General features: G+C 39.3%; 1 protein-coding gene and 1 pseudogene across 1 annotated transcript in view; both read right to left on the bottom strand.

The window, feature by feature from the left end:
- Positions 1-7,988, bottom strand: part of KIDINS220 (kinase D interacting substrate 220) — a 77,481-nt gene that overhangs the window by 27,892 nt on the left and 41,601 nt on the right. The gene's annotated exons all lie outside the window — the stretch shown is intronic.
- LOC111743023 lies at positions 2,180-2,295 on the bottom strand (annotated as a pseudogene).

A 7,988-nucleotide genomic window follows, 5' to 3' on the forward strand; every position in this document is an offset into this window, starting at 1 on the left:
AGTAAATACTTTTTTTATCAAACTATATAAAACTGCCATTTTTATAGGTCAATTGGTCAAATATTGACAAATTCCATATAGTTCGACCTACCACATGCCAGGCAATGTGCCCATCCGTGGCAATAAGTAAAAATGCATGGCAGAGAGATAGAGGGATAGAAAACATGAAAGAAAGCTTAAAAGACAAGGCGGTAGATGAGAAAACTGGGAATAACCCAAATGTCCACTAACGGATGAAGAGATAAATAACTTGAGGTGTAGCCATATAATGGATGCCACTCAGCGACAAAACAAATGAACTTATTTATACTCACGTCGACATGAATCAACCCCATAACGATGCTGAGTAAAAGAATTCCGAAGACGGCCGCCAATAAAGAGTGCACAGCTGTATGTTTTCACTTATAGAAAACCAGAAATGTAAACCGATCTCCGGTGCCAGAAAACAGATAAGGGGGTCCCTGTGAAGTCAGGGACGCGGGGAGAAAGGGGGCAGGGAGGGATTCCAAAGGCACAGGAGGAAACCTTTGGAAATGGCAGATTTGTCCACTCTCCTGATGGCGGGGATGACTGCGTGCGTAAATACACGTATCACATATCGAAAATACACGTATCAAAACTTGTGGAATTGTGTAATTTTAATATGGCAGTTTACTGCATGTCAATTACACCTCATAAAGCAGATTAAAAATCACTGCACACTTGGAGACATCTTCAAAACACTCAGCTCCCAATTAGTCAAGAAGATTAACTGTTAGATTTCACTAAGTACAGTTTCAGAGGAACAGTAAGATTTTTCGAGCCCTTCAAAAAGTGAAATGGGACCTTACTCTAACATCAGTTACAGTTCCCTTATTTCTTTGGGACTTGCACTTCACTGCTAAGACCCAATACTTGACTAGTAGCCAAATATTAAAAGCCATCTAAGGGAAAATCCAGAAAACAAGATTAACAAACGAGAAATGACTGGGATGCTGGTGAGAAAACGAGGATGGCAATTTGGTCCGAATGAGTTTCAGGAAGTCCCGTTTATGGACTGGACTCAGGCGTGAACTAGAAAAGCCCTCTGACGCGGGATTACTTCTCAATAAATGAAAATGGCATTCAAACTGATATTAAATATATTTAAAATGAAATGGAAAACTTCGAGAATGATTCCACAGAATCATTTGCAGAGTGGCCGATATATCAGAGCTTAAACAGTTAACGAGGTAGTTCATCCATTTCAGGAGTTTAACATAAAATACTAAGAAGAGAAGCTAGAAAGATTTAGATAAAAACACGCAGCTGACAAGTCACATGAAACAAATTAACTGCATTTTAATGCCAGCTCTGCTTAAACTTGAATGTGAACAGTGTTCTCAATATGATGAACAATACCGCTGTTCACAAGCCAACAGTCTACTGCTGGTCTCCAGATTGAAGTCTCTATTCTAACCTTTTGAGCTCAATACACTAAACTCTTCTACTGAAAGAGATATTTATGTAAATGATAATCTTTTGGCAGCAGGCCATCAAAATCATATGTGCCTTTATTTTTTTTTTTTTTCAGATATTTTTCCAAGGTTAGTATTTAAAGAATTTATGTAACTTCACTTTTCAATTAAGAGTGAATTTAAATTTCCAGTACTATTAAATCATGTGAATTAGAGTTGCCAGCAGTTAAACGGCCCGCAGAAAGCATTTTAGAACCTCGGGCATCACTGAGCCCCCAGTAAGCTTAAACGCAATGTCTTTCATGCTACCATCGAGCAGTGCTTGTTAATGCCAACATCGGTTAAGTTAAAAGCATTTTGATAATAAACGACAATGGTTTATAGAAAGTCCACATTAATTCCTTGGCACATTAATTCCATATGCCATTCACATTACTTCCATTCAAAATGAGGTTCTAAATTACATGGAAAAAAATTCTATTTTAAATCAAAACATAAACAGGTTCTAAGAGCATAATTTATAGAGAAGGCATTATTTATCATACTTTATCTAAAAGTAGCCACCTAATAATGTCATTATTTAACCATAAGAGTTAAAAATTAAGATAATCTTTTTTTTTAATTTTAAATAGGGAATATTCCTACCTCAGAATTTTATTACTTTGAAACAAATTTAAGTTCTAGTAGACTCTCAAATACTTTCTATCAGTGAATACCCATTTTTTTATTGTTATTATTATTTATGCCTACAGCACCTGGTCTTCCTAGGTGGTCTCCCATCCAAGTACTAACCAGGCCTGACCCTGCTTAGCTTCCAAGATCAGACATCGGGCTTGTTCAGGGTGGCGTGGCCACGGACCATGGACCGTGGCTCCACTGGGGCGCAAACCCAGGACCTTCTGCGTGTGAAGCAGACGCGCTAACACTATGGAACCATGTCTGAATGCCTATTTGTTAAACACTCTCTCTGCACAGAGCACTTCTGAGATTCTGGGAGACTAACGGAGCAGACAGAACACGGGCGCTCAGCATTGCTGCCAACAGGTAAGAAACAAGACAGCATCCATTGGTAAGCCCACCGCTAGCTGTGGAAAGACAACCTAGAACCCCTAGAAAGGAGCTCAGTACCCTCTCTCCTTCTGTCTCGCCCCAGAAAACACCTGCTGTTCCCATGTAACCCAGCCCCATCCCCCCTCCAGGGAGGTCCTCCCTGAGAGACCAGGTGGTACTCCTCCACTAACGGGGTCCATAACGAATGCTTTCTCGCATACCACATGTCACACTGGAGTGCTATATACATGAGTGGAACTATTTTACTGATGTCTGCCTCCCTCTCTAAACTGTCAATCCCATTCGAGCTGGGAAGTTTGGTTTTATTCACTGTTTATCTCCAGCGCCTACTGCAGAATTCGGTCTTACCACTTTTGCCTAATAAACATTTGTAGAATAACTAAACTACACAAGAAAACGTATTGTTCCCAAAGAACCCTATTTTTTAATACAATTTTCACTTCAATTATCCTTTCTGATATTAAAAAGAACCTCATGCTTGGGAAAGAGTAGGATGGTCTACTCTGAGTTAATTTTTGGACACGATGTGAAATATGGGTCCAACTTCATTCTCCTGCATCTGCAAATCTAGTTGTCGCTGCATTATTTGTTGAAGAGACTATCGCTTCTCCCATTAAATGGACTCGGCACCCCTGTCAACACTCAACTGGCCACAGACGTATAGGTTTATTCTAGACTCTCAATTCTAGTCCATTGGTCTATATCGTTATGCCTGTGCCATCTTGTTTTGATTGCTGTCGCTTTGTAATTAAGAATTATGAGCCCTCCAACTTTACGCTCCTTTTCTGAGATTATTTTGGCTATTTGGGGTCCTTTGCAATTTATATGAATTTGAAGATCAGGTTTCTGTTTCTGCCAAAAAAAAAGAAAAAAAGGCTACTGGTATTTTGATCAGCGTTGCATTGACTCTGTAGATCACTTTGCATAATACTGACCTCTTAATATTTAGTCTTCCTGTCTATGAACATAGATATCTTTCCACTGATTCAGAGCATCTTTAATTCAGCAATTTTTATAGTTTGCAGTGTACGAGTATTTAAGCTTGTTAAATTTTTTCTTGTGGCTTCTTTGGGATTTTCTAGATACAGGATCACGTTATTAGAGATAGTTTCTTTGTCCTTTCCAATTTCAATTCTTTTATTTCTGTTTCTTGTCTAACTGTGCTGACTTGAACTTCCAGCATAATACTGTGAAGCAGTGGTGACAGCGGGTGTCTTAGTCAACGCAGGCCACTACAACAGGATAAACGTTTCTTTCTCACGGTTCTTGGAGTCTTGAAGTCAGAGGTCAGGGTGTCAGCACGGCCAGGTGCTCGTGAGAACATCTTCCCGGTTTGCAGCCAGCTCTCTGGTCCCTCTTACGAGGACACTAAACCCGTCAGGACTCTACCCGCAGGCCCTCATCTAGTCCATTCCATTGTCTATAATCTATCTACTCACCCCTCCCAAGGCCCCCCGCCTCCAAACACCACCATGATGGGGGGTACGGTTTCAACATATGAATTTTGGGGGAACACATTCAAGGAAGATGAGGTATCCCTTTCTTATTCCTGTCTTTAGGGCTGAAACTTGCTGTCATTTACCACGAGCATAATACTAGCTGTGGGTTTTTCACAAATGCCCTGTATCATGAGTAAAGTTCCCTTCTACTCCCAGCGTTCTGAGTGTTTTTATCATGAAAGGGTGTTGCTGCATTTTGTCAAATGCCTTTGCTGCATTCACTGAGTTTTCTCTTGCAACCCTTTTCATTTCTGTAAGTTCGGGGGTAACGTCCACACTTTCTGATTTTTGTTATTTATGGTCTCTTTTTTTTTTTTGTCAGTCTAGAGAAAGTCTTGTCAATTTTGCTGATCTTTGCAAAGAAACAACTTTTGATTTCATCGAATCTCATCACTGTTATTTCATTCTCCGTTTTATTTTTCTTCACTCTAGTCTTTCCCTTCCTTCTGCTAGCTCTGAAATGTTTTAAGTTCGCTCTTCTTTTTCTAGTTCCTCGAGGTGTAAAGTTAGGTTTTAACAAGATATTCCTTCTTTTTCGATAGAGGCATTTACAGTTACGAATTTCCCTCTGAGCACTGCCTTTGCCGCACCCCGCACCCCGTGAGTTTTAATCTTTCCTAAGATTCTTATAAAAGTGCCTTGATAACGATTCCATGAGTCACCTTTCACATTATGTTGGCAAGAGCAGTAGCCTAGGGGATCAGAAAGACACACCTTCCTTCCTGTGGGTGAAGTAACAAAAGCATTAAGGAAGTCATAAAAGCTAGGACTGTCCCCATGTTGAAAGCTGTGCTGAGTGATGAACAACACTCAACGGAGCAAGAATCTGTTAGAAGAGAGAACAAAGAGGCCCTTCCACGGGTGGTCAGGTTCAAGGCAACGGTGCGGTGCACAGTGTCCACGACCTACTTTTCCAAGGCCACGAAAGTGATGCTGCCTCTTGTAGTCGCCCTGTTCAGTAACGACATCAGAAAACAACAAAGAGCTTGTGCACACTGAATGTGTAATTGAGTCAAACCTTCGGGTTTGCTTGTTCCTGAGTTCAAGCACTGAATGTGTTTGACTCAGGTGTTTAAAGATGGTCTAATTAGGGTTAAATAACGTAAACCATAAAAGTACTTGTCTAAGTTGCCACAGAAGTCACTGGCAGCGCTAAACAATGTTATTCTTTTACTTAAGAGCTTGTTGTAAATTTTCTTAAAATGATTTCCACTGGGGTGTATATTTCCAAAATGATCTGTTTGGCCAAAATATTAGGGCTTAAGGTTGCTTTTTTATACTAATGGAGGAAACATGTAGGCAGGTAATTTAACGGATCAAAAAATACTCAATATGCAAATTTCTAAGACCCTGTCTACTGCAGCCATGTGGGAGACGCACGCCTGCCCTCCCTCCCTCCCTCTCCCTCTCTCTCCCTCCCACTCTCTCTCTCTCCCTCTCTCCCTCTCCCTCTCTCTCTCCTCACTCTCGCTCTCTCTCGCTCTCTCAGCTGTGAAGGAAAGCAATGGCCCATGCATAGCTATCCCTCCATGTCCAAGCTCCCAAGCTTCCTGGGTTTGGGGTGTAAAATGAGACAGCTGAAGCATAATTTCATGAGGCTTTAAACTGCAGTTTTGTTAACTACAGAGATGAGTTAACACACAGGGAAGGTAAAACATGAAAGCTCAAAGAGGTACCTGCTTAGACCTAACTACAGGATTGATAGGGTACTGCCTTCCTTCATGTATATTATATAAAATTTTCTCATTAAGGTATCCCTTTTCTTATATAAAATCTAATAGGAAAGATAAACATTAAAATTTATAATTAATTGAAAGGGAAATAAAAAACTAATATTTGTTCAAATGTCATCATATTAATACTTATTCTAATATTATTTAATACCTACTGCCTGCCATTCTCTGAGCAGGTGTTTTACCTAGTTCATCTCTCTCCCAACCTTCCATGAGCTATTATTTCATCTTTTAAAACAAGGAAACTGAGGCTCAGAGAGGCTAAGCAATGGGCCTGCCATCACCCCTGATGTAAGTGGCAGAGCTGAAACCTGAGATGCCTGATTCAAAAGTCTGTGCCCTGCACACTGCACTGGTACAAACTGGGTGCCACGAATACGGTTCAAAATTCTTAATTATTTACATGTTTTTAACTCCTTAGAAATATAATAAAATAGAATGCTGTTACATATTAAACTTTAAGACACTGAAAAAGACTAACATATAAGCCTGTGTGACAGGTCGCCCTGGTTTTTTGGCATCAGTTTTTTGCAGACTTTGAAATCAAGTTCCTCCTCCGTCTTCAAGTGTGTGTTTAAATTGCTTCACTGTTTTTCTTTAAATCCAAACCAACACTTTTCCGTTCGCAGAATTACGCAAGCAGCGTCACCACTGCAACCTCCTTGCCTGAGCTCAGAGCGTAATATAAATCGCGGCGCTAACTCGTGACCAAGGGGACCGGACCGCATCGAAAAGCAGACCTCAGCACTTCAACTAATCATAAGAAACAGGAGCAACTATAAGATTACATTGGTGATGCACCCACAGAGCAAAATCCCCAATTAACCTGTCAAGTTTCTGTATCAGACTACCTGAAAACATCCTGCCATTACAAAGCAAGTTTAAAAACCGGGAACATCTGATTTCTTCTTTGGATTCAGAATTTCCCTGCTATATTACAAAACTAAGTAGAGAAGCAAAGAGATGTTTAAACCAAGGTAGGATTGTAAATTATCCTCATGCTTCAATTTTAATATTCTTCAGAACAGCCCATGAACTGAATTTATTAGAAAATGTTATAATTTGAATCGATTAATTTATATTCATTGTTTCATTTATTGGGATTCTACATTCGATTTAATTTGCAAAAAGGCTTCCAGTAGGGGGAAAAGCCTAAACGACAGTGGAGTCCAGCAGGCCACCTGCCCAGTTACTACCATGCAATGATCAGAAAAGAGCAATTCAGATGACAAAACAGTAATTTCAAGCTACGATAACAGAGAAAACTTCAGTAAAGAGGTTAAGAGAGACAAAAAAATTCACAACTGCCTCAACATGCAACAGTAAAGCCCATTATTTATGTCAAGAGTTTATACTATGATATACTTAAAAATATTCCAATAAAAGTAAATGAGATCCGATTTCCATAGCTGTTTGAGGGACACTAATAATACTGTGAGCTGCTACCCAGTGACAAGAGATGTTCATGTTATTGCTGCTGTTCAGAAATCTTTAAAAGCTTTACATTCACCATATATAGAAAGCAAATGTTTTGCAATAAAACTCTGAAAAACAGGCATAGAAAATGGAAGCTCTGAACTCAAAGTCTGCCCATGAAAATGTCTCAGATTAGAGCAAATCCTTTATTACACAACTTCAAGATTTAATGTTTAATAAGTCAGAACCTAAGTAACAATGTTAAGGACTCAATATTTTTAAATCCAAATACAAATCCGTGAGATCAATTTTTAAAACTCCTCTTTGTTCATATTCACCCTTTTCCCAAAAATTAATTTAAATAAATTTTAGGAGAAACAGGTACTATTATAGCTAATCAAAACTATGCTATATGCTAGGTAACCGTTCATTTACCTCTGATTGTGATTCTCAGTGTTTACAATGTCCCATGAAGCCATTTTTTAAAAATGGGAGTAGAAATTGAACTATGGAGTTTAAAATATTCATTAAACTCAGTGTTCTCCTCGTTTTTCTGCCATGAACAGGGAAAAGCAAAATGCGTTAGATCTTGTTTCTAAGCTGAAAATGCTAACGTCGTTTCTGGTGAAATACTCCCATCTGGTGGACTTCTTGGCTATTGCTAACAGAGGCCGCCTCTGTCCACGCGGCTTCCATCGGCATCGCACCTTAGCCTTTCTATTAGCTAGCATCTTCGTTGTATATGACTTCTGTTTTTTCTCATAGTTCGAAGAATCAAAATATACTTTGATTTGAAGTTCTGAAATCACAAGGCTCTGATGAAAAAATAAGTT

This window comes from Pteropus vampyrus, unplaced genomic scaffold, assembly GCF_000151845.1.
Source record: "Pteropus vampyrus isolate Shadow unplaced genomic scaffold, Pvam_2.0 Scaffold105, whole genome shotgun sequence".
Classification (NCBI taxonomy): Eukaryota; Metazoa; Chordata; class Mammalia; order Chiroptera; family Pteropodidae; genus Pteropus; species Pteropus vampyrus.